Source organism: Hevea brasiliensis, chromosome 17 (genome assembly GCF_030052815.1).
Source record: "Hevea brasiliensis isolate MT/VB/25A 57/8 chromosome 17, ASM3005281v1, whole genome shotgun sequence".
NCBI lineage: Eukaryota > Viridiplantae > Streptophyta > Magnoliopsida > Malpighiales > Euphorbiaceae > Hevea > Hevea brasiliensis.
Genome location: NC_079509.1, coordinates 13,436,385 through 13,444,897, shown reverse-complemented (window position 1 = coordinate 13,444,897; position 8,513 = coordinate 13,436,385).

Below are 8,513 nucleotides of genomic sequence, written 5' to 3'. Positions count from 1 at the left end.
TAACTCAAGTCAGTGCCAACAGTTCTAATGCAATCACACTTGCTAGTACTACCACAGAATCTGCAGGTATCTCTTTCTCACCTTTCATATCACATTTTCCCTCCATACCTCAATATAATCATGATTACATACAATTTATGGCAAATGTATCTACTATTCATGAACCACAAAATTACCATCAAGCTAGTGAGGACAGTAATTGGTCTCTTGCTATGAAAACTGAACTGGAGGCTTTAGAGAAGAACAACACATGGGTTCTCACTACCCTTCCCAGGGGCAAAAAGGCTATAGCTTCAAAATGGGTGTACAGAATTAAATACAAACCAGATGGTACTGTGGATAAGTACAAGGCAAGGTTAGTTGCCAAGGGGTACAATCAATTGGTTGGAATTGATTATCATGACAATTTCTCACCTGTAGCTAAATTAGTTACTGTGAGATTGTTTTTAGCTATAGCTACTACATTCAATTGGCCCATTCATCAATTAGATATCAACAATGCATATTTACATGGTTATTTGGATGAAGATGTATATATGCAGCCACCAGAAGGTTATACAAAAGCAGCTCAGGGACAAGTATGCAAATTAGTAAGAAGCCTTTATGGTCTAAAGCAGGCAGGAAGACAATGGAACAAAGAATTAATAGGGAAGCTACAAGCATTTGGATTCCATCAGTCAGCATTTGACCATTGCTTGTTTACTAAAGGATCTGGTCTCAATTTTATTTCGCTAATTGTTTATGTAGATGATTTACTAATTGCAGGTGCAGACACGAATCAGATTATAAAAGTTAAGAAATTCCTAGATGACCAATTCACAATCAAAGACCTAGGCTATGCCAAGTACTTTTTAGGTCTTGAAATAGCCAGGTCAGAAAAGGGCATGTTCCTGAGCCAGCGCAAATACATCTTAGATATAATCCAAGACATGGGATTACAAAATGCCAAAACAAGCCCCTATCCTATGCCAAAAGGATTGAAGCTAGATAATGAAAATGGAGAATTGATGACAGACCCCGACAAATACAGAAGGCTTATAGGAAAATTGTTATACCTGGGACTTACAAGGCCGGATCTTTCATATGCTACTCAGAAGCTGAGCCAGTTTATGCAAGCTCCTCGCAAACCACACTGGGACGCAGCCATCCATATCATCAAATACTTGAAAGGATGCCCCTCCAAAAGCTTATTCTTCCCTCAAGAAAATGATCCAAGCTGAGCGTTACGCGATGATGCAGATTGGGCGTCTTGTCCTATGAGCAGAAAATCTATTACAGGATTTTGTATTTTCTTGGGACCTTCGTTAATCTCCTGGAAAGCCAAAAAGCAGACCACAATAAGCAGATCCTCAGCTGAAGCTGAGTATAGAAGCATGGCAACTACTGTTTGTGAACTAAAATGGCTCAGTTACCTCATTAAAGATTTCAGCTTGAAACTCCATCTGCCCATCGCACTCCACTGCAATAACAGAGCAGCTGAACATATCGCGGCTAATCCAGTCTTCCATGAGAGGACTAAGCACCTAGAGATCGATTGCCATGTGGTCCGCGATCAGCTGAAAAAGGGCTTCATCACCACTGTGCATGTACCATCGAGACATCAGCTCGCCGTTCTCTTCACGAAACCCTTAACTTCTGCCTTATTCAATAGACATCTCTTCAAGATGGGACTCCACGATATGCACGAGTCTCCACCTTGAGGAGGGACCTAATAGATAGTCCATCAATGGGTTGGGCTGAAGTATGGACATGGGCTGAAGGAAAAGAAAAGAAAGAGAGCAGATAGATTATTCTAGATTGTTTCCTATTCCAGCTCAATATTACATGCATTTTGTCCCAACAGATTTGTTGTAAAAATTAGTTTTTAGATCCTATAAACTAGGCAGGGTAGAATAGAGAAATTTATTAATTCTAGATTATTCTTGTACATTGTATATAAACCCTAACTCCGCCTAAGTAGTTTGCGCTTAGCCGGTCCTAAGCCCGGATGAAGGAGGAGGGTTGCGGTAGGTGACAACCAGCGTAAAAATTTCGTCACACCCTATGATATGGATTCAAATGATATAAACGTTGGGACGTCCTCTACTAACGACACGCTACATCGGAGCTCGGGTGTAGTGAGAAATATGCAAGGGTGTAGGGCGTTCACCGAAAGCGACGCGCCATGCCCGTGCCCGGGTGTGGTGTTAAGTGAGCAAGGGTTCCCACATCATGAACGGGTGTGGGTAAAGAAGTTAGTCTATAGGACAGATAGTAGAATAAATAGTGGAACAGAACACAAGATAGACATAGAAAATAATAGAAGATATCATAGAAGGAGACCAATTAGGAAGGAGCAGGATAGGAGGAGGATCAGGGTTGGTACTTGGAATGTTGGATCACTTACAGAAAAATTAATGGAGCTTGTGCATACCTTGGAAAGGAGAAGGGTGAATATTGCTTGCATTCAGGAGACTAAATGGGTAGGAGAGAAAAGTAAGGAAGTGGGTAATTCAGGGTACAAACTGTGGTTTACCGGAAAGGAGAGAAACAAGAACGGAGTGGGCATAATCATAGACAGGACATTGAAAGACGCAATAATAGCTGTGAAAAGAGTAGGAGATAGAATTATACTAGTAAAGCTAGTACTAGAAGGAGAAATAATAAATATAGTTAGTGCTTATGCCCCACAAATAGGACTAGACAGTGAGAGTAAACAAAGGTTTTGGGAAGATATGGATGATTTAATGCAAAGCATACCGAATGAAGAGAATATTTTCATTGGTGGAGATTTGAATGGACATGTAGGAAGTGATAGACAAGGTTATAAGAATGTTCATGGAGGTTTTGGTTTTGGCAGTCGAAATGAGGGGGGAAAAAACATCATGGATTTTGCTATGGCATACGACCTAATACTAGCAAATACCTACTTTATAAAAAGAGAGTCATATTTAGTGACTTTCAAAAGTGGGCAACATAGAAGCCAAATCGAGTTCCTCTTAACTAGGAAGACAAATAGAGCTCTAAGCAAGGATTGCAAGGTCATTCCAGGAGAGGCTTTAACAAGTCAACATCGATTGGTGGTCTTGGATGTCAAGTTTAGGAACAATTCAAGTAAGGTCAGAAGAAATAGTGTAGCTCGAACAAAGTGGTGGGAGTTCAAAGGAGTAAAGCAAGTGAGGTTCAAAAATGAGCTTCTCGAGTCCAAAGTATGGAAGCTGGATATGGAGGCCAATGATATGTGGATACAGATGGCATCAAAGATTAGAGAAGTAGCTAGAAAAGTACTTGGAGAGTCTAAAGGACATGGACCACCCTCAAAAGAGAGATGGTGGTGGAATGAGGAAGTACAAAAGGCAGTGAAGAGAAAAAGGGAATGGTATAAGAAATTACCTAAATGTGATAATAATGAGGCATATGAACAGTACAAGATAGCAAAGAAAGAGACAAAAAAGACAGTTAGCCAAGCAAGAGCACAGGCTTTTGAAAAGTTATGTGAGAAACTTAGAACTAAAGAAGGGGAGAAAGATATTTGTAGATTAGCAAGGAGGAGAGAAAGGAAATTTCAAGATCTCAATCAAGTTAGGTGCATTAAGGATAAAGAAGGAAAAGTGTTGGTGAAAGATGAGGACATTAAAGAAAGATGGAGAAATTATTTTAATGATCTCTTTAATAATAGTCAAAATGGTAATAGCGTGAATATAGATTATAGAACAATAGAAAAGAATGTGAATTATACTAGAAGGATTAGATCTTTAGAAGTAAATGAAGCACTTAAGAGAATGAAAGTGGGTAAAGCCTGTGGACCCGATGAAATACCAATTGAAGTGTGGAAGTATTTGAGAGATATGGGAGTGGCATGGTTAACTAAATTATTTAATAAGATTCTAAACTCAAAGAAAATGTCTAATGAATGGAGGAAGAGTATTTTAGTACCTATTTTTAAAAATAAGGGAGACATATAGAGTTGCTCAAACTATAGGAGAATTAAACTCATGAGCCATACTATGAAGTTGTGGGAGAGAGTTGTGGAGCATCGACTACATCATGATACTTCTATCTCTCTCAATCAATTTGGTTTCATGCCCGGTCGTTCAACTATGGAAGCGATCTTTCTCATTAGAAGCTTGATGGAGAAATATAGAGATGTGAAGAAAGATCTACACATAGTTTTTATTGATTTGGAGAAGGCTTATGATAGTGTTTCAAGAGAGGTCTTATGGAATGTGTTAGAACAAAAGAGGGTATCTATTAGGTACATACAAGTATTGAAAGATATGTATGAAGGAGCAACTATTATTGTGCGCACAGTGGGAGGGGACACAAGAGATTTTCCGATCTCAATTGGATTACACCAAGGATCAGCCATAAGCCCTTACCTTTTTACATTAGTTTTAGATGAATTGACGAAACATATACAAGAGAGTATTCCTTGGTGCATGATATTTGCGGATGATATTGTTCTGATAGATGAGACACGAGAAGGAGTCAATAGAAAGCTAGAACTTTGGAGAAGTACTCTAGAGTCAAAGGGTTTTAAGTTAAGTAAAACAAAGACAGAATACATGCATTGCAAGTTCAGTGAAGGCCAAACTGGTGATAGGGAAGGAGTTAGTTTGAATGGAGTGATACTGTCCCAAAGTAATCACTTTAAATATCTAGGCTCAGTCCTTTAAGTAGATGGGGGATGTGAGGAGGATGTTAGTCATAGAATTAAAGCCGGATGGTTGAAGTGGAGACGTGCCACGGGAGTTTTATGTGATCATAAGATTCCCAATAAATTGAAAGGAAAATTTTACCGTACTGCCATACGACTGGCTATATTATATGGTAGTGAGTGTTGGGCACTAAAAGAGTCATATGCATCTACGATAAGAGTTGCAGAGATGAGAATGTTAAGGTGGATGAGTGGCCATACTAGACTAGATAAAGTCCGTAATGAGAGCATTAGAGAAAAGGTAAGTGTGGTGCCAATTGAAGATAAGTTGAGAGAAGGGAGATTGAGGTGGTTTGGTCATGTGAAGCGTAGACATACGGAGGCTCCAGTTAGACTGTCACGACCCAACCTATGGGCTGGACCGGCACTAGGACCTGAGCCAGCCTAAAGCCCCCGAGGCCCGTAGTAAGCCTAACTGTTCATTAACCCAACTCTAAGGCCCATTTAGGCCTAATATCAAGAAATCAAACGGACAGAGTCCGGCCATAAAATGGACTTTTCAACGGGGAGTTTTCGACTCACCCGACCTGTAAATACAATAAATACTCAATTGGGGAGCTCAGCTCACCCTCCACATACTCATCAGTATAAAAATAAATGGGAGCTCAGCTCCCTCATCCAATCCATCAAACATGCATATAATATTAAGTTTACAGGTCCATAATAATAATTTAGTTTACAGACCCAAATCAAATAAACATTTCTAACACATGCGGAAATTCTAAGATTTGACAAGTTTATACAAACATTAGTAATCGACCTGCGAGGGAGAAAGCAGGTTAACCTCAAAAATATCCTCCTGTGGCCTGGAAAATTTTTTGAACAGGAGTGAGCGTTCGACTCAGAGAGTAAAATATCAATCTTAACCATAATCTCTATAACTATCTGAAACTAATGCACCCTGTAGAGTGAAATGCAACATAAACAATATTTTCACATCATAACAGCAAAAAGGTAATTTGGAGCACTCACGCACCCTGAATCATCAATCATAATATATGGGAGCTGATCCCCTATACAGCCCTCTTAAATCCAACCTGGTGCCAACGAAGAAGTCAAGCCGGACTTTCGCTTAATAAACCAAATCGGGGGTCCCAGTGAAGAACTCAAGCCGTGACTACCCCCCGAAGGATCGGGTCCCAGCGAAGAACTCAAGCCGTGACTACCCGTCCTATCCATAGTCCACACCACATCACACGCACGCCAACGCATGCACACTGCTCCAAATTACCACAACAACATCATGACACTTTAACAGTTATTAATGCAACATATATCGTGCCTAGAGTTTAACCACATAAATATATGCATATAAGTGATGCATGGGCATGCTTGAACATATAATAATAGTGAAATTACAATTAAAATTAATATTTTACTCACAGACTTGACCACGGTCACTGTGGCGGCTGGGCGGAGGAAGAAGGCTGTCCCGGCTCACCTGACAATTTTATTACAATTATTTAATAAATTTGACTCAATACAAACAAAGAAAAAGACCAATACGTCCTAAGTCGTGTCGAAAATCCGGCAGAGTCTCCCCTATACCTAGGACCTACTCAACCTGCAAAAGGGCTCAAAACACACTTCTATATTCGCAACCCATATATCCACAACTCAATCACATCACACAGCCCCTCCTGGGCCCATCAAATCAATCATTCATCGCAATATGTAAAATTTCAATTTAGTCCTTATAATTGATCATTTTTGCAAAAACTGCCCAAACAAGCTCTAAAAATTCTAAAACTTTGCCCCACGGTCCTTAGCAATATTACTATGCTATTGCAAAAAGAATCATAATTTTCTGAGCTACCACGAATATTTTATGGATTTTTAATCCTATTTAGGCACTAGAAAATTACGAAAAAGCAAGGTTCGGGTTTACCTTTGTCGATTCCGACTTCGGGAACGCGCTCGGGACGTCTGACAATGGTGGGGTAGCCAAAACCTCGATCCAATTCGGAGGCTTTTCCGTAGCAGTGCATGCGGCGTAAATTCACGAACCGGACAAGCGCCGAATTTCTGCGAATTGAGGATATCTACACGAAACCCATAACACGGGGGTTAGTACATGAATTTTTCAGAATTTTCTAAGCTCATTAAATGCTCGGAAAAATACTGCGAAGTTCTGTGGGACCCATCGAAAAACGGTGTCGAAAAAATTCAAAATTTATGTCGCCGCGAAGCTCTCGACGAGTGGAGCGTTCTGGTACTCTCGGTTTTCTCGTGGGATTCACGGTTTTCGAGAAATCTGGCCCAAAAGTCGAAATGGGCTAAAAACTTCCCGAGCAAAAATTGGACAAACCGCTCGATGGATTTCGGTGTTCTTGGTGACTATGGAAAGCTCTCGCCGAGTAGATGATTTTAGACACAAGACCCGGTCCGATTGGTGGCCGGATCAGCTGAATTTTGGCCGGGGAAGTCGAAAAGTCGCGCGCGCAGGGGAGGGCGTTTTGCGCGCGTTTTTCGGATTTAGCGCGGCCAGTGGCCGGGAGGCTGGGGTCGGCCACGCGAGGTGGGGAGGCCGGGAGGTGGCCGTGACGAGGCGGGAGGAGAGAGAAAAGAAAGAAAGAAGGGGGGGAGGTCGGGACACGCGGAAGAAAAGGGAAGAAGAAAAAGGGAGCTGGTCCGATTTGACCGGTCCGATTCGGTCCGGTTCGATTCTGCCGGTCCGATTCAGGATACAAAATTTTGAATTTTTACTCTGCCTAGGAACCGAAAACGAGGTCCAAAAATTTCGAAAAAAATCCAGAAAACTCAGAAAAATATGTAGACTCCAAATATATTTTTAGTTTTGCCACGTGGTCTTTAAATTAATTTTTAAAAATCATCAAAGTTTATATTTTCGAAAAATCGAACCCGATTTTTAAAATCCGAAAAATCTCAAAAAAATTCCTAAAATTTAAATAAAATTAAAATACCAAAAATGCTCATAAAATTTAAATTTTTGGGGTGTTACATTCTTCCCCTCTTACAGAAAATTCGTCCTCAAATTTTTTTTACACAAGGCAGAATAAAGCACATGATTATACATTGAACAGATAAGGGTACTTGCTACGCATGTCCCGTTCTGACTCCCAGGTGCACTCTTCCACTGACTGACTCCTCCACAAAACCTTAACCATAGGGATTTGTTTGGATCTTAGCTGTCTCACTTGGTAGTCCACTATGGCTACAGGTTGCTCCTCAAATGTCAAGTTCTCTTTTAGCTCTATTACATCATTTGTAGTACATGAGAAGGATGGAATGTATTTCTGAGCATGGAGATGTGAAACACGGGATGAGCGTGAGAAAGGTTGGGTGGTAGCTCCAACCGGTAGGCAATCGCTCCAACTCTATCAAGAACCTCAAAGGTCCGATATACCGAGGTGCCAACTTGCCTTTCTTTCCAAATCTCATGACTCCTTCATTGGAGAAACCTTCAGAATACATAGTCGCCATCGCAAACTCCACATCCTCCATCCGGGTCCGCATAACTCTTCTCGCCATCAAAGTCAAGTTTTCAATCGTTCCCTGATTTTTGGAACCATCTCTGAAGTGTACTGCACTAGGTCTACATCATGCACCTTCGCTTCCCCCATTTCCGTCCAACACAGAGGAGACCTACACTTTCTTCCATATAGTGCCTCATAGGGTGCCATCCCTATGCTGGAATGGTAACTGTTGTTGTAGGCAAACTCCACCAAAGCTAGCTGCTCATCCCATTGACCTCCAAAATCCAAAACACTCATGCGAAGCATGTCTTCCAGTGTTTGGATTGTCCTTTCGGACTGTCCGTCTGTCTGAGGGTGGAAAGCCGTACTAAAGTTCAACT